The sequence below is a fragment of the Phoca vitulina genome, unplaced genomic scaffold (genome assembly GCF_004348235.1).
Source record: "Phoca vitulina isolate PV1807 unplaced genomic scaffold, GSC_HSeal_1.0 scaffold96, whole genome shotgun sequence".
Classification (NCBI taxonomy): domain Eukaryota; kingdom Metazoa; phylum Chordata; class Mammalia; order Carnivora; family Phocidae; genus Phoca; species Phoca vitulina.
This window is the reverse complement of record NW_022589799.1, coordinates 2,334,602-2,352,231: the sequence shown is the minus strand read 5'-3', so window position 1 is coordinate 2,352,231 and position 17,630 is coordinate 2,334,602. Positions and strand designations below refer to the sequence as shown.

General features: G+C 37.2%; 1 protein-coding gene across 2 annotated transcripts in view; it reads left to right on the top strand.

The window, feature by feature from the left end:
* The window catches only part of VPS45 (vacuolar protein sorting 45 homolog), a 66,937-nt gene that overhangs the window by 39,971 nt on the left and 9,336 nt on the right, over nt 1-17,630 (top strand). The gene's annotated exons all lie outside the window — the stretch shown is intronic.

Here is a 17,630-nt window from a genome sequence, read left to right as displayed (position 1 = left end):
ATACTGAAACATAATGGTATTGAATTCTGCGAGTTTTTCTCTTTTTGTTGATTAATTATATTCATTCAATAAGTATTTAGTAAGAAGAATACAAAGATGAATAAGATTAAAATCCTACCTCAAGGAAATCATTATCTATTAGGAAAGATAGAACATAAAAAATAAAAAAATAAGTGCCTAGAGAGACAGACTAAAGAGCCATGGATTATCAGAGTGACTAAGAAAAATTAGCAAATGTTTCATGGAGAAGATAGTGCATAAGCTGAACCTTGGGTAGAAAATGGACATGAGGGAGAGAACATACTAGGCAGAGTTAACCACATGAACAAGTTACGGAAGCTGTAGACAACAAGCATAGAAAAAGGACGGCAAATAGTCAACCAGCTGGAATGTGCATAATAAGTGAGAGGGTTGACTGAATGCCCTAATTGTGAAAGGCCTTGAATTCCAGGCTGAGGAATCTTCACTTTCTTGTGTAGAAAATGAAGAATCATTGAAAGTTATTTAAGCAGTAAAATTACAAGAGGGTCACAGTATTTTAGGAAGATTAATTTGGAAACTAAGGGTAGGAAAGACAGGAGGAGGAGACTGGAGAAGCGTGGCTTGATAGTTGAATTTAATGATTAGAGACCCTGAGAGATCCATGCCGAGCCATGTACATACGCATGGATATATTGGGAGTCATTAGAGGTGTTTGTGTACTTTTTCCTTTTGTATTTTTTTTTAAGATTTTATTTATTCATTTGAGACACAGAGATACAGAGAGAGAGAGAGGGAGCATGAGCAGGGAGAGAGGCAGAGGGAGAGGGAGAAGCAGGCTTCCTGCTGAGCCAGGAGTCTGATGTGGGGCTCGATCCCAGGACCCTGGGATCATGACCTGAGCCGAAGGCAGATGCTTAACCATCTGAGTCACCCAGGTGCCCCTCCTTTTGTATTATTATTTGGCTTTTTAACATAACTTTTCCCCTTTATTATGGAAGTAGTACACATTCATTCTGAAATTCTTTTAATTCAGAAAATATAAAGAGAAAGAAAAAGCTCCCATAATCTCACCACTTTGATCTTTTCAGACCTTTTATTTCTAAGCTTGTATAAACATTTATATGAGTGTGTCAGCAGAAAAGGGATCTCTTCTACATTCTGTTTTATGACCTGAATTTTGTAGTCTATGGTGTAAATATAAACATCTTTTAGTGTTAAATATATAATCATTCATTCATTAAACAAATATTAATTGAAAAGTAAGATTACCTGGGTTGGAATCCTGACTTTCCCTCTTACTGTTTATGAATTTAGGCAAATTACTGAAACTCTTAGTTTCTTTCTTTTTTTTTTTTTTAAAGATTTCGTTTATTTATTTGACACAGAGAGAGACAGCTAGAGAGGGAACACAAGCAGTGGGAATGGGAGAGGGAGAAGCAGGCTCCTGGCTGAGCAGGGAGCTCAGTGCAAGGCTCAATCCCAGGACCCCAGGATCATGACCTGAGCCGAAGGCAGAAGTTTAATGGCTGAGCCACCCAGGCACCCCTCTTTGTCAGTTTCCAAAGATTACTGGCCATTTATATATTTCTTTTTGAATTGCCAGTTCATATTCTTTCCCATTTTGCAATTCGGGTATTCCTTTTTTTTCCAGTAATTTTATTAATTATATCTATATAATTAAGGATATTAACCATTTGTTACATATTTTTGCGAATAGTTTTCCTTGTTTGATGTTTTTGTTTTACATTATTCACAGTATTTTGTTGTATAAAGGTTTTATTTTATTTTATTTTTTACTTTTATGTAGTCAAAGCTACCAGTGATTTCTGCCTTTGGTGTCATGCTTGTTAGTTTTTTTCCAGCCAAAATTATATAAATACTAACCTCTATTTTTTCCATCATTTTTAGGACTTGTATTTAAAGTTATAGCTTCATAATCTATCAAAATTTTATTTTGTAAACTGTGCCATAGTTTCCTTTTATAATTTATAGAAATATTACATATACTTACATACTTCATTACATACAGAGAAGCATACAAATGGTAAGCAGACCACTCAATGAAATATGACAAAGTGAATATAACTATGTAACCACCACCCAAACCAAGTAGTAGAATGTTACCAGCACCTCTGGAAGTCTCCCTTATGCCTCATGTCCCCTCCTTGTCACAACTCCCGCAAAGTAATCGCCATTATGACTTCTATCACCGTAGATTAGTTTTACTTGCCTTTAAAGGATGCTTGTTGGATGAATGAAGAAACAGGTTAAAAGTAATCTATTTCTGCCTTTCTCAAATAATACAAGGATCTTGGAAGGATCCTGTGAAGGATCTCTAATCATTTCCTAAAAACATCTTAGTTTAAGTTTAGAAATCCAGGTTGATAATTTATTCTCAGCACTTAAACGTTAGAAGGCAATAGAATATTATTTTTAATTGTTGCTGTTAATAAGTCAAATAAATAAATAAAATCTTAAAAAAAAAAGAAGTCTACTCTCACTATAATTGTTTTTGGGGTTATAGGCAATATATTCTTCTCTGATTCTTTTTAAGATTATCTTTTTGTCTTTGGTGTTCTTGTTTCAGTATTATGTATCTAAATGTGGATTTATTTTTATTTATGCTACTTGGTATGCAAATTCATGTTTGGCATAATTACTGGAAATTTTCCAGTCATTATTTCTTTGAACATTGCTGCTTTTCTGTTTCCTCTGTTCTCCCTTTTTGGAACTCCTATGAGATATGTGTTAGGCCTTCATCTGTCTCTTAACCTCTCGTTTATACATCCGTATCTTTCTGTGCTGCCTTCTGTGTAATTTTTTCAGATCAGTATTCCAGTTCAATAATTCTGTCTTCATCTGTGTTTAATTTGTCCATTCAGTTTTTAACTTCAAAGGTTATATTTCTATGGCTATAAGTTCGTTTTGCCTCTTTTTCAAATTTGCCTGATGTTTTTGTTAATTTCTTCTTTCCTCGTGTTTTCGAATCCTTCATTTTTCTTTAATCACATTAGTTCTATAACCCCAAATACTTTCCGGTTGTTGAGCAATTAAATAATCTTTTATGTAAAAGTAAGAAAGTGAGGCTGCTTTGCAAAAGGTCTAGACTAGATTCTTCCAACTAGCCAGCTTTGGTATTTCTTTGTCTGACCTGACAGTATGTTAAGCAGTACCCTGAATTATGTTTGAGCCAATAGCATTAGCAATAGAAGGTTTGATAAAATCTTGAGCAGGGGGGCACCTGGGTGGCTCAGTCATTAAGTGTCTGCCTTCGGCTCAGGTCATGATCTCAGGGTCCTGGGATCGAGCCCCGCATCGGGCTCCCTGCTCAGCAGGAGGCCTGCTTCTCCCTCTCCCACTCCCCCTGCTTGTGTTCCTGCTCTCGCTATCTCTCTTTCTGTCAAATAAGTAAGTAAGTAAGTAAGTAAGTAAATAAATAAATAAATAAATAAAGTAAATAAATAAATAAATAAATAAATAAAAATCCCTGCTCAGCGGGGAGCCTGCTTCTCCCTCTCCCACTCCCCCTGCTTTGTGTTCCTGCTCTCACTATCTCTCTTTCTGTCAAATAAGTAAGTAAGTAAGTAAATAAATAAATAAATAAATAAATAAATAAATATCTTGAGCAGGATTGTTCACTGGTCCTAACCAATGAAACTTTTTAAGGAGGGAGTTACTGTGGTAATTGCCAACCTGGAAAATATTTAGTTAAAGTTTACAGTACATAAATGATCCAAAATCAGGTGTTTATCATTTATATTTACAAAGATATAACCTCTAGCTAATAGGTAAACAGTGAAATTTATCACAATCAGTAAAAAAAAAAAAATAGGGGCTCCTGGGTGGCTCAGTAGATTAAGCATCTGCTTTCAGCTCAGATCATGATCTCAGGGTCCTCTCCCTTTGCCGCTCCCCCTGCTTGTTCTCTCTCACTCTCTCTCTCTCTCTGTCAAATAAATAAAATCTTTTAAAAAAATAATAATGGAATTTGTATTTCAGAGATCAGTTATTGTAAAGGCTTAAGTAATCGAAAGTAACTTAGCTTCAGCTTTTAGTGGAAGGGCTCCATTTTCGTGATGAGTGTGGGCGACCTTGGGTATTACTAGCATATTGAGTAAGATTACAACTCTTAATATATTTTGAAATCTTAGACTCTCAGTAAGTGGAAAGGTTAATATTTTTTAAAATCAGTTTTATAACTGGATTTAGTGGGGCTACTGTGAGCTAGCAAAGAACCTTGTTTTGGGGGACAGAAAGTTTAATAATTTGTTTCTGTGAATTGTTAGGGTTTAATTTTTGTGCAGGGGGCTTATTGTACAATTCCCTATGTAATATGTGGGTTATTTCTTTTTTTTTTTTTTTTAAGATTTTTATTTATTTTTTGACAGAGAGAGACACAGCGAGAGAGGGAACACAAGCAGGGGGAGTGGGAGAGGGAGAAGCAGGCTTCCCTGCTGAGCAAGGAGCCCAATGCGGGGCTCGATCCCAGGACCCTGGGATCATGACCTGAGCCGAAGGCAGACGCTAAATGACTGAGCCACCCAGGTGCCCCTGTAATATGTGGGTTATTTCTTAAGGAAAAGTCCAAAGGAGTAAGTGCCACACAGCATTGAGCTCAAGAGCTGTACAGCACAGAAGTAGTATTTTAAGAGACTGGTGATCATGAAACAGTATACTTTTAGATGTGAGTGATGAGTGTCCTCCTTTAATACTTGGAATCATGTAAAATGTGATATGGGCTGCCCTTCAAGGATATGGATTAGTGGGATATTGGATCAGGAAAAAAAACCATGTCTTGTAGCTGGGAGTGTGATGTGCTGATATAGAAACTACTATCCCTCCAGAGTGGGAAATGCCTGTTGCAGGATATTTCTGGGATACAGGTCACTTGATTTCCCTGATTTCTTAAGTAAAACTTGAGATCACTACAGGTTTATTCTGCAGTCAGATCCCAGCACCACCACTTACTAGTTTATGATTTGGGACAAGATACTTAATGTAATGGCAGATAGGTCAAAATTGATCTCTTGCATCCTAGAAAATTACATGTGCCCCTACCTCTCGTGTAGCAATTTGAGTAACCTTCATCCTGGGATACCTTCTATTTCTAAAATACATCAAGATTGGGGGTGCCTGGTTGGCTCAATTGGTAGAGCATTTTTTTTTTAAGACTTTATTTATTTACTTGAGAAAAAGAATGAGAGAGAGAGAGCATGAGAGGGAGAAGCAGACTCCCTGCTGATCAGGGAGCCCAAAGCGGGGACTCGATCCCAGGACTCCAGGATCATGACCTGAGCCAAAGGCAGTTGCCCAACCAACTGAGCCACCCAGGCACCCGAGCATGTAACTCTTGATCTTGGGGTCATACGTTTGAGCCCCATGTTGGGCGTAGAGTTTACTTAAAAAAAATTTTTTTTTTACTAAATAAAATATATCAAGATTACTGCGTATTGAAACAAAATCTTAGTTGTAGACAAAAAATAAAGAACAGAAAGCAATTCTTTTTTCTCTCCCTTGTATATTTCCAGAAATTAATGTAATTTTTTGGTAAGAATGGGGCCTGTATATAAGTAAGCTTCATCTTAAGCCAAAAGGTATCTGAAGATGTCCCTTAAATTTCAAAAGAAGATATACATTAGTTGAATCTGAAATTCAACTTGCCGTTCAAAGTTATTTGAATTTAAGCTCCTCTTTCTTAAGTACCTTCTTTTTTAAAATTGAGGTATATTAGTTTCAGGTATACAGCATAATAATTTGATATTTATATATATTGCAAAATGATTACCACACTAAATCTAGTGAACATCCATAACCACATATAGTTACAAAAAATTTTTTTCTTGTGATGGGAACCTTTAAGGTTTACTCTCTTAGCAAAACTTTCAAATATACAATGCAGTATTATTAACTATAGTTGCCAGGCTTTACATTATATCTCCATGACTTAATTATTTTATAGATGGAAGTTTGCACCTTTCAATTCCCTTCACCCATTTCACCCAGCCCTCCACCCTCTGCCTCTGGCAAGTACCAGTTTGTTCTCTGTATCTATGAGCTTGGTTTTGTCTTATTTGTTGTGCTTGGTTTTAAAGTCCATGTATAAGTGAGATCATACAATATTTGTCTTTCTCTGTCTGATTTATTTCACTTAACATAATGCCCTCAAGGTCCATCTGTGTTTCTACAAATGGCAAGATTCCATCCTTTTTTATGGCTGAATATTATTTCATTGTGTGTGTGTATGTGTGTGTGTGGGTGTGTATATATATACACACACACCACATTTTCTTTATCCATCTATTTGTTGATGGAGCCTTAGGTTGTTTCCTTATCTTGGCTATTGAAAATAATTCTTCAATGAACATGGGGGTGTGTATATCTTTTTGAACTAGTGTTTTTGTTTTCTTTGGATAAATAGCCAGAAGTCAACTTGCTGGATCATATGGTAGTTCTATTTTGAATTTTTTTGAGGAAGCTTCATACTCTTTTCCATAGTGGCTGCACCAATTTACATTCCCTCAACAGTGCACAAGACTTCCCTTTTCTCCACATCCTTGCCAACACTTGTTATTTCTTGTCTTTTTGATAATAGCCATTCTAACAGGTATGAGGTGATAACTCATCCTGGTTTTGATTTGCATTTCCCTGATGACTGCTGATGTTGAACATCTTTTCATCTACCTGTTGGCTTCCTGTATGTCTTCTTTGGGAAAATGTCTATTCAGATCCTCTGCCCATTTTTTAATCGGATTGTTTGCGGTCTTTTTGCTATTGAGTTGTTTGAGTTCTTTATGTATTTTGGATATTAACCCTTTATTGGATATATGATTTGCAAGTATTTTCTCCCACTTAGTAGGTTTTTCATTTTGTTGATTATTTCCTTTGCTGTGCAGAAGCTTTTCTAGCTTGATGTAGTCCTGCTTGTTTATTTTTGCTTTTGTTGCCTTTGCTTTTGGTATTAAATCCAAAAAATTATCACCAAGACCAATGTCACAGAGCTTACTGCTTATGTTTTCTTCTAGGAGTTTTATGGCTTTAGATCTTACATTCAAGTCTTTAATCCATTTTGAGTTTATTTTTGTGTATAAGATAATAGTCTAGTTTCATCCTTTTGCATGTGGCTGTCCAGTTTTCCTAATACCATTTACTGAAGAGACTGGACTTTCCCCATTGTTTATTCTTGCCTCCTTTGTCATAAATTAATTGGCTGTATATGCATGAGTTTATCTCTGGGATCTCTGTTCTGTTCCACTGATCTGTCTTTGTGCTAATACTGTACTGTTTTGGTTACTATAGCTTTGTAATATAGTTTGAAATCAGGGAGCATGATGTCTCCCAACTCTTTTCTTTCTCAAGTTTGCTTTGGCTATTAGGGTCTTTTGTGGTTCCATACAAATTTTAGGATTGTTTGTTCTATGTCTATGAAAAATGCCATTGGAGGTTTTTTGTTTTTGTTTTGTTTCTTTGAAAGAGCGTGTGCACGTGCATGAGTAGGGGAAGGGGCAGAGGGAGAGGGAGAAGCAGACTCCCTGCTGAGCAGGGAACCCAATGCAGGGCTCAATCCCAGGACCCTGAGATCATGACCTGAGCCGAAGGTAGACGCTTAACTGACTGAGCCACCCAGGCACCCCACCGTTGGAGTTTTGATAGGGATTGCATTGAATATATAGATTGCTTTAGGTAGTATAGATATTTTAACAATACTAATTCTTCTAATCCATGAGCATGGAATATCTTTCCATCTATTTGTGTCTTCATTTTCTCTCATCATTGTCTTATAGTTTTCAGTGTATAGGTCTTTTCACCTCCTTCATTAAATTTATTCCTAGGCATTTTATTCTTTTTGATGCAATTGTAAATGGGGTTGTTTTCTCAATTTTTCTTTCTGATAGTTCATTATTGGTGTATAGATATGCAGTAGATTTCTGTATATTGATTTTGTATCCTGCAACTTTACTGAATTCATTTTAATATTTTTTTGGTGGAATCTTTATGGTTTTCTATATATAATATCATGTCATCTGCAAATAGTGAGTTTTACTTTTGACTTTCCAATTTGAATGCCTTTTTTTTTCTTGCTTAATTGTTCTGGGTGGGACTTCCAATGCTATGTTAAATAAAAGTGGTGAAAGTGGACATACTTGTCTTGTTCCTGAGCTTAGAGATTCAGCTTTTCACCATTGAGTATGATGTTAGGTGTGGGCTTGTCATGGTGACTATTATGTTGAAGTACATTACCTCTGTACTCAATGTTGTTGAGAATTTTTATCCAAAATGGTTGTTGAATTTTGTCAAATGTTTTTTCTGCATCTCATGAGGTGATTGACCATAGGATTTTTACCATTCATTTTGTTAATGTAGCATGTAAGTGTCTTCTTTCTTTAAAAGAGTTTTTTTGTGACAATATTTTTCAGTGATTCAAGTACTGGTTACAAAGAAGCAAAGTTCTACAGGCCTTGCAGTGTGCTATATGATTTGTTTCTATAGGGCCTGCTCTGATTAGGTGTAACTGTAATTATCTTTGTTTAGATTTAAACACCATTTAAAATAGAAGGCATGTATATGCTACTAAGACACCAAGGAATTTTCCAGAAGCTAATTACCTCCTTAGCAACATTCTTTTTTTTCTTTTTTTAAGACTTTATTTATTTATCAGAGAGAGAGAGACAGAGGCAGGCAGAGGGAGAAGCAGGCTCCCCACTGAGCAAGGAGCCCGATGTGGGACTCAATCCCAGGACCCTGGGATCATGACCTGAGCCGAAGGCAGACAGACGCTTAACCGACTGAGCCACCCAGGCGTCCCTCCTTAGCAACATTCTTAATAAAATTGCCTTCTGGATAAAGAGAGACAGTCAATATTTTCTTCTCTCCATAGCCATATGAAGTTTAATATGAATTTTGTATTGCCCCCCCTCCTTTGTACATAATGAAACACAAAGAAAAAAGATACTAACCAATCATAGGGACCTCTTTAAAGGCATAATTTTCATGGTTTTTTGAAGGCCGAGAACCTGCCCTGAAAAAGGATCTGGGTAGTGGATTTCGTAGGGCTCTGAACACATGCAGCAGGTACCTGCCCTAAGTGGTTAGTCCATTGTGCTTCTGGGGTCCATGCAGGTTTGCAGTGTGCATACCGTGGTCTCCTGTCTCAGTGCTTGCCCGCCCCCAACTTCCGTCTTCATTTGTCTCATTAGTCATACTGCCCCTCAATTGCAGAGGAGGGGGGGAGGAATACATCAAATTTCAGCTTCTAGGAATTATATATATGACATGAGTTGTTCTATAGCACGACAGATATTTTCACCAACATCTATGTGGAACAGTCAGAAGTCATTTTGCCCGAGTTACAAGTTCTAGAATACATAAGTAAATATATATTGAACACACAAGAACAGCATAAAGTTAATAGTTCATTCACTCATTCAGCAAATATTTACTGAGCATGGGATACCTCTGTGAATAAAACAAAGATCCTAACCCTTGTGAAGCTTACATTTTAATGCAGAGGGAGCCAAAAATAAACAAACTTAATAAGTAAACTTTATAGTAATTCAGAAGGTGATAAATACTGTGGAAGAAAATAGCAGAGCAAAGTAAAGGGAAATTGGTATTGCATGGGGGCTGTGGGGATAAGTTACACTACGCAGTATGGTGTCAGGAAAGGCCTCGTTCAGAGATTTGAGGAAAGACTTGAAGGAGGTGAGGAAGTGAACCAAACAGATGGAGGGAAGAACATCCCAGGCACAGCAGAGCCGTGTCCTAAGGCACAATCACGCAGTGTGTGTAAGGAGACCGGAGAGGCTGGGAAAAGGAGAGGGAGCTGCAGTGAGAGAGGTATCTGGGGCCTCACAGTGGAGAGCCTTGTCGGCTCTTGCGAGGACTGGTTTTCACTATGAGTTAGAGAGCATTGTCGGGTGTGGAGTCTGTTTGTTTTTTAACAGTTTTATCGAAATATAACTTCTGTTATGTTATATACAATTCATCCCTTTAAAGTATACAATTCAGTGGTTTGGGGTATGTACACAGATGTGTGCAACCATTACCACAGTCAATTTTAGAATATTTTCAACACCTCAGAAAGAATTTCCCTCACGCCAGGCCTAAGCAACCACTAATCTATTTTCTGTTTCTATAGATTTCCATGTTCTGAACTTTTCATGTAAATGGAACCATATAATATGTAGTCTTTTGTCAGTGGTTTCTTTTACTTAGTATAACGTTTTCCAGGTTCATCCATGTTGTAACCTGTATCCTTTTTAATCGTTCCTTTTTAATGCTGAATACATTTCATTGTATGCATATATCGTATTTTGTTTATCCATTTATCAGTGATGGACATTTGAGCTGTTTCCACCTTTTAGCTGTTATAAATAATGCTGCTATAAACACATACTAGTTTTTGTGTGTATTGTAGGTTTTTGAGCAGAATCGTGAAATCTGACATATTTTATCAGGATCATGCTGGCTATCAAAGCTAATATGCTTAAGAGAAGTATTATTTATCTTAAATGTTCAAAATAAACATGTGTTGTTATAAAAATGCAAATTCCTAGGTGTATTTAAATGAACAATACTCACTATTTATTCACCTACAATAGACTGATCTGTTATTCTAGTTGTGTTTCTGATGCACATGATCCTACCTTGCAAATAAATGAGCATCTTGGTTAGGGATTTGAGCTGGCTTGCCTTATCACTCGCAAGTCAATCAATATTAAAGAGTTCTAGTCCCTGCTGGCCGCAATTGACACTTTAAGTTAGCTATGTGAGCTGAGAGGCCAAGAACCAGATCTGTATGGATGGAATTCTTCTCCCAATAGAAGAAATCCCTCTGTCTTCTCGGAATTCAGGATAGAAGTGAAGGGGAAGAGGAAGGCTAGGTAGATGTATTAGCCAACAGTGCTGCCATTGCCTGAACCCCACCTAAACTTAGGTGAAGAGAGCACTTCAGTCTCCAGTGCTATCAGTTTAGTTACTTAAGAATTTTGACAAGGAGGAAAACATACCCTGCTAGAAGGTGACCCCAGATTAACAATCCTCTTACTGCCAGATTCCCTTTTGAACCAATAATAATGACTACACATAGTAGGTTCTCTGTAATACTCCTGGGTTCAGTTAAACTCTCTATATGCCTGCACAATAATTAATGGTCCCATTTTTCAGTTATTTTCTGAAAGCAAAGACAAATAAAGAAAAACAAGCTTTCCTCCCCCGAAGTAATTCATTGTCATTATAATAAAAAAATTAAATATTAAAGTAAAAATCTTGGGCCCCTGGGTGGTTCAGATGGTTAAGCGTCTGCCTCCGGCTTGGGTCGTGATCCCAGGGTCCTGGGATAGAGTCCCACATCGGGCTTCCTGCTCAGCAGGGAGCCTGCTTCTCCCTCTGCCTCTCTCTCTCTCTCTCTGTCTCTTATGAATAAATAAATAAAATCTTTAAAAAAAAAAGTAAAAATCTTTCATAACAGTACAACTAAAGTTAACCACTGTCAATATTTTGGCATATTCCTTCCTGTTTTTTCTTTACCTAAAGTTTTTTGAGTTTTTTCTTTTGTGTTTGGTTTGGTTTGGTTTTTATGTTTTTTGCTAAGTGCGGAGCCCAACACAGGGCTTGAACTCATGACCCTGAGATCAAGACCTGAGCTGAGATCAAGAGTTGGACACTTAACCAACTGAGCCACCCAGGCGCCCCACGTTTTATTTTGGTTTTGACATAATTAGGATCATATTGTCTATATAGTTTTCTACTTGTTTTCTTACTTTTAATTATATTGAGAATACTTTCCCATGTTATTAAAAATTATTTAAAATAGGGGCACCTGGGTGGCTCACTCATTAAGTGTCTGCCTACAGCTCGGGTCATGATCCCAGGGTCCTGGGATTGAGTCCCGCATCGGGCTCCCTGCTCAGCGGGAGGCCTGCTTCTCCCTTTCCCACTTCCCCTGCTTGTGTTCCTGCTCTCGCTGTCCCTCTGTCAAATAAATAAATAAAATCTTTAAAAAAAATTATTTAAAATAATTTTAATAGCTGTATAATTTCAACTTTAGGATTGTGTCTTTAGGGGCGTGTAGGGTGGCTCAGTTGGTTAAGCATCCAACTCTTGATTTCAGCTCAGGTCGTGATCTCAGGGTCATGAGATTGAGCCCCACATCAGGCTCCACTCTGGGCATGGAGCTTGTTTAGGATTCTCTCTCTCCCCCTCTGCCTCTCCCCCGCCACTCACTCGTGCACGCTCTCTCTCTCAAAAAAAAAAAAAAAAGTGTCTTTAACCATTACTATTAGACATTTAGATTGTTTACAATTTTTGTTTAATATGATGTCAATAAACATCTTGTATATTGATAAACCCTTGTCCCATCTCTGACTATTTCCTTAAAAGTGCAGTGAGGCAGACTCAAATATTACTACTAGAAGTATAAATTGGTATAACTTTTCTGGAAAGCAATTTGACTTTATGTATTCAAAGATGTGGGGTTGACTTCAGGGCTCTTGTTGTTGTTGAGGCAGTGCGAGTTTCCTGATTTTTTAGAAGCCCTGGCTCAGGTGATGGAAATGTTCTATATCTTGATTAAGGAAATGGTTACACAATTGTATACATTTGTCAAAATCAAACAATGCCCTTAAAATTGGTAAATTCTATATCAGTAAGAAATTAAAATTTTAAAAAACAAAGTACTATAGTATCAAACTGACACTTTTTTCTTGATACAGTCAGAAAGATAAAAAAGTAATTTAAAAAGGAATAGTTTTCTTACTGTGTAATTCAGTGTTTTTTAACGCCATTGCTCTAGAACCACCTGATATTAGCTAGCGTTCTGAGTCACATACCTGGAGAAACACTGATCCATAGCAATTCCTAAAAAGGGGATCATGATGATACCAAGGACTAAAATTTATTTAGTACATACTATGTGCTAGACACTGTTTTAACACGTTATACCTGTGCTATCCAATAAGGTAGCCACGAGTCACGTGTAGCTATTGAGCACCTGATATGTGGCTAGTCTAATTTGAGGTGTGCTACAGGTATAAAATATATATCAAATCGCAAAGACTTAGTACCAAAAAAGTGTAAAATATCTCATTAATAATTTTAGAAGTTGATAATGTTTTAGATATATGGGTTAAGTGAAATAGGCTATTAAAATTAATTTTACCTTGGGGTACCTGGGTGGCTCAGTAGGTTAAGCATCTGCCTTCGGCTCAGGTCATGATCCCAGCATCCTGGGATCGAGCCCCGCATCAGGCTCCCTGCCAGGGAGCCTGCTTCTCTCTGCCTGCCTGTCTGCCTACTTGTGATCTCTCTCTCTGTGTCAAATAAATAAATAAGATCTTAAAAAAAATTAATGTTACCTTTCTTTTTTACCTTTCTAATATAGTTATAGAACATCTAGAATTACACAGCAGCTCACATTTGTAACTTGTTTACATTTCTACTGGATTGTACTGCCTTACCCATTCAGTTTTGTTTCAGTCTCATGATGACCCAACAAAGTAGATATTTTTATTATTATCATTGATTTCATTTTTCAGATGAGGAGATTGAGGTTTTAGGGAAGTGAAAACCTTGTCCAAAGTCATAGAGCTAATAAGTGACAAAGCTGGACTTGAACTCAGTCTGTTTCCAGTCTGGGCACCTAAGCACTCAGTTGAAATAATATTTTAAAAAGATTTATCTAGCTATGATTATTTTAATCTCTTGCTTATAAATGTCACTTATAAGGTAGGCAAAATTTGTTTTTACCAAATGGACAATATATGAAGCTTTCTGCCTACTAAGAAATATTGTAAACCAAAGCAGGGGGAAAAATAGTACAAAAGTAAGGGATCATTTAGTGTTGTTTTAAGATTTTTGTTATTGAAATGTAATTAAGAATGAGATTTAAGACAATGTTGCTCTTTGAATAAAAATGGTTAACTTGATTAACTAGTTGCAGCTGTTGATGATGCCTAAGTGTTGGTAATAATATAATCCTGACAGAGTAAGTCAGTAACAATGTAGAGAGTACAGGTTTTTTTTTGTAGAGAGCACAGTTTAGGGCTTAGAAAACAGTTGGCATTTTGTATTTCTGTAAATAAATTTGAAGGTGGGAGGGGGCTGATTCATATCATCAATAGGTACTTTATAGATTTCTACTTAAGTAACACTAGAAACTTGGACCTTCTCCTGTAACCACGAGTTGGTTCGATCTCTGAATTATTTACAGAAAAAATTAGGATCCTGTAACAATTTGCATTTCAAAGGAAGAGGAATCCAGAGGACACTCTTGTTCACTTATGGGCATTTCAGGATCGGTTTTGAAACTGTTGGAATCATCACCATCTCTGTAGAAATGCTGGGGGGAGTTTACTTTCCTGCTGGGGCCAGAGTTGTGATGGAGTGTATCCCCTGTTAGTAAATGAGAGACACAGAAGCAAGAGAGTCAGAGGTAGATACCGTCTGGTCGCAGAGCAGCACTCATCCCCTTCCCAGGTCACTCCATCTCACACCCAGCCCCGTACCATTCAGTACACCTTTCTCCTTTGCGTAAACTTGGTTAAATAGTTTGTTGCTTGTAGCCAGAATGTTGCATTTTAGGACAAAGTTCTCGTCTCTTACAAGTTTATAGGATATGCTTTTTTGTGTAGTATGTAAGACCCAATACATATTTGCTTATTTGTTTCGGGCTTTCTTGGGTGAAACAATAAAAGGTTGAAAATGGAAGGAAAAGTTCAACATTGCTAACTCTGTGGAGTGACACAAAAGTGACTTGTTTCCTTCCTGTATTATCTACATTTCTATATTATCTACATTTCTATGTTTTTTAATGATAAAATACTAAGATGTTCTACAGACTTTTAAAAGTCATCAACCTGGTGTCATTGGGATTATTAAGTGCTAAGGGTAGTTGGTTATCCTCAGCACAGCCCCGAGTTGTCATTCCTCCACCAAAGCTGTATTACCTTCCCCAACCGCAAATGATGCATCCGTCAAGACACCTGTTCTTTCACTGGGATTATCATTAGAGCCTCTGGGCTGAATAGGACCTGTGATTTACAAATCACCTTTGGGTACCCTTTGGTCTTTTTTTTTATATATATCTTTTTTTTTTAATTTAAACTTAATTAACATAATGTATTATTAGTTTCAGAGGTAGAGTTTAGTGATTCATCAGTTGCAGGTAACTGGGTGATGCTCATTACATCCCGTGCCGTCCTTAATGTCCATCACCCAGTTACCCCATCCCCCCACCCACCTCCCCTCCAGCAACCCTCAGTTTGTTTCCTACAGTTAAGTCTCTTATAGTTTCTCCCCGTCTCTGATTTTGTCTGATTTTATTCTTCCCTCCCTTCCCCTATGATCCTCTGTCTTGTTTCTTAACTTCGACATAATGAGTGAGATCATATGATAATTGTCCTTCTCTGACTGACTTACTTCACTTAGCATAATACCCTCTAGTTCCATCCATATCGTTGTACATGGCAAGATTTCATTTTTTTTGGTGGCTGAGGAATATTCCATTGTGCATATATACCACACCTTCTTTATCCATTCATCTGTCGAAGGACAGCTGGGCTCTTTTGGCTGTTGCAGACATTGTTGCTCTATCGGCAAAGAAGTCAAACTTCCACTCTTGCACGTGACATGATACCCTTTGGTCTTTTGAAAGGCAGTGTGCATAGCAGTTACGAGCATGGGCCCCAGCGCCAGACTACCTTGTTAAATCCCACTTTTGCCATGTGTCCACTTGTATGACTTTATGCAAACTATTTAACCTTTTTGCACCTCCATTTCTCAGCTGTAAAAGGGAGGTCATAATAGCTCTTTCATATCATTGTTGTGATGACTGGATATAGAATATATATAAAATGCTTGGAGGAGAATCTGGCACAGTGTAAGCACTCTGTTACTCGCTGCCGCTGATACTGTTACTATTGTATTTGGGGGACACAAAGTAAAAGGGACTTTGGGTATTGTTCATCATCACCACCTCTGTCATCACCTATACTTCCAAATCATTTGCTTTGAAAACCTTTACTTTAACATAATTCAAGAGCAGAATTATATTATTATCCCAAGTAGGAATATACTGGGGCAGTGATGAAATTTACTGTGAAGGTAGCCCTGTTGCCAGATGACCTTTGTGGTCTATGAGGACAAAAATTTTTAGAAGCTCAAGTTCCATTTGCGCTCACTTCAAATGTCCCCTTTGAGGCTGCCAGAGTCAGCACCTCTGTAATTAATAGGTCTGCAGAGTCTTCAGCAGCTATGCTTGCTGCAGGTAGGTTATTTGGGGGCTTCGTTTCTTGCATTTTTTATGGTGGTCACCATTCTACTCCTATAGTTGTGGTGGCTCTGACAGATTGATGTGGTCTTGAATGTTCCCAGTGGTGAGAAAATACATCTCTAGCTCTTTTTGTTTTCAGATGATAACCTCCTTTCAGACCTCCATGTAAGTGATATTACAGGCAGTTCTGTCCCTGAGGAGTCCATCTTGTGCCCTGTGGACTAAGAGGGTAACACTTCCTCTTCACACGCGCTCCAGTGAATGATACATGCACAGTGCTGGATACATGCAGAATCCCATTGCTTGCTTTTTTGTCCTGTTTCTTCTCAGTGGGAGAAGAAATAAAGCCAAGGGCTCCTTTTTGTTTGTTTTCTTTTGCTTGGCTTTTTGTTTTGTTTTGTTTTGTTTTGTTTTGTTTTGTTTTTATAAGTCACGTGTCCAGTACTAAGGTGGGAAATGGGAAGGAGTAGCTACATTTTTTAGTAGGCAGTACATTGTTTGTCAGAAAGTGTCGTAGGACAAAGTAACCTCAGTGGAACTGGTTTATAATCAAGGAAATATTTTATGTCTTAATTCAGTGTTTCCTAAGGTCTGTCCTATAGAAAATGTGTTTGGTATTTGTTGGGTGTTGATAGGTAGCGCCTTAAAAAAGGATTCTATAGCCAACTAAGTTTAGAAAATACTGCATCCTTCTCTTGGAAAGTCACAATTCACATTAGTGTGTTGAAGATTCTGAGAAACTCCAGAGTAAAGAAACCCATTCAGCTTTTTTTCCCCTTTATTGTATTTTAATATGTTTTTATATTTATAAATAAATGTATGTAACATACAAGTTAGAAGGTATAATAATATAATGAACACTCTTGAATCCTTCACATAACCCAAGAACTAGAAAATTGCCAATAACATGGATCTGTTTGTATTCCTCTCCAATTACATCCCTTACCTCCCTACAACAGGTAAGCACTACGCTACATCTTGTGTTTAGTTCCCTTGCTTTGGTGGGAGATTTTTATTGCTTATCTATATGTTTCTAAACAATGCATTATTTAGCTTTGCTTATTTTTGAGCTTTATAAAAAATGGTTTCATTTTTTTTCACTCAACATTGCTTCTAAGATTCATCTATATTGTACCATATAACCTCTGTTCACTCATTTTTCAGTGTTATGTAACATTTTATTGTGTGAACATACCACAGTTTACTTCTCCATTCACCTGTCCATCTACCTTTAAGTTGTTGGCTTTTTGTTTAGTTTAGTCTTGTCTTGTTTACTATTATTGCTTCTATCAAAGAGCAGCAAGAGGAAATGTGAGCCACAATATTGACGGAGGTTATGATTATATTGTTTGGGAGCACAAGGAAAAATATTTCTTGAGTA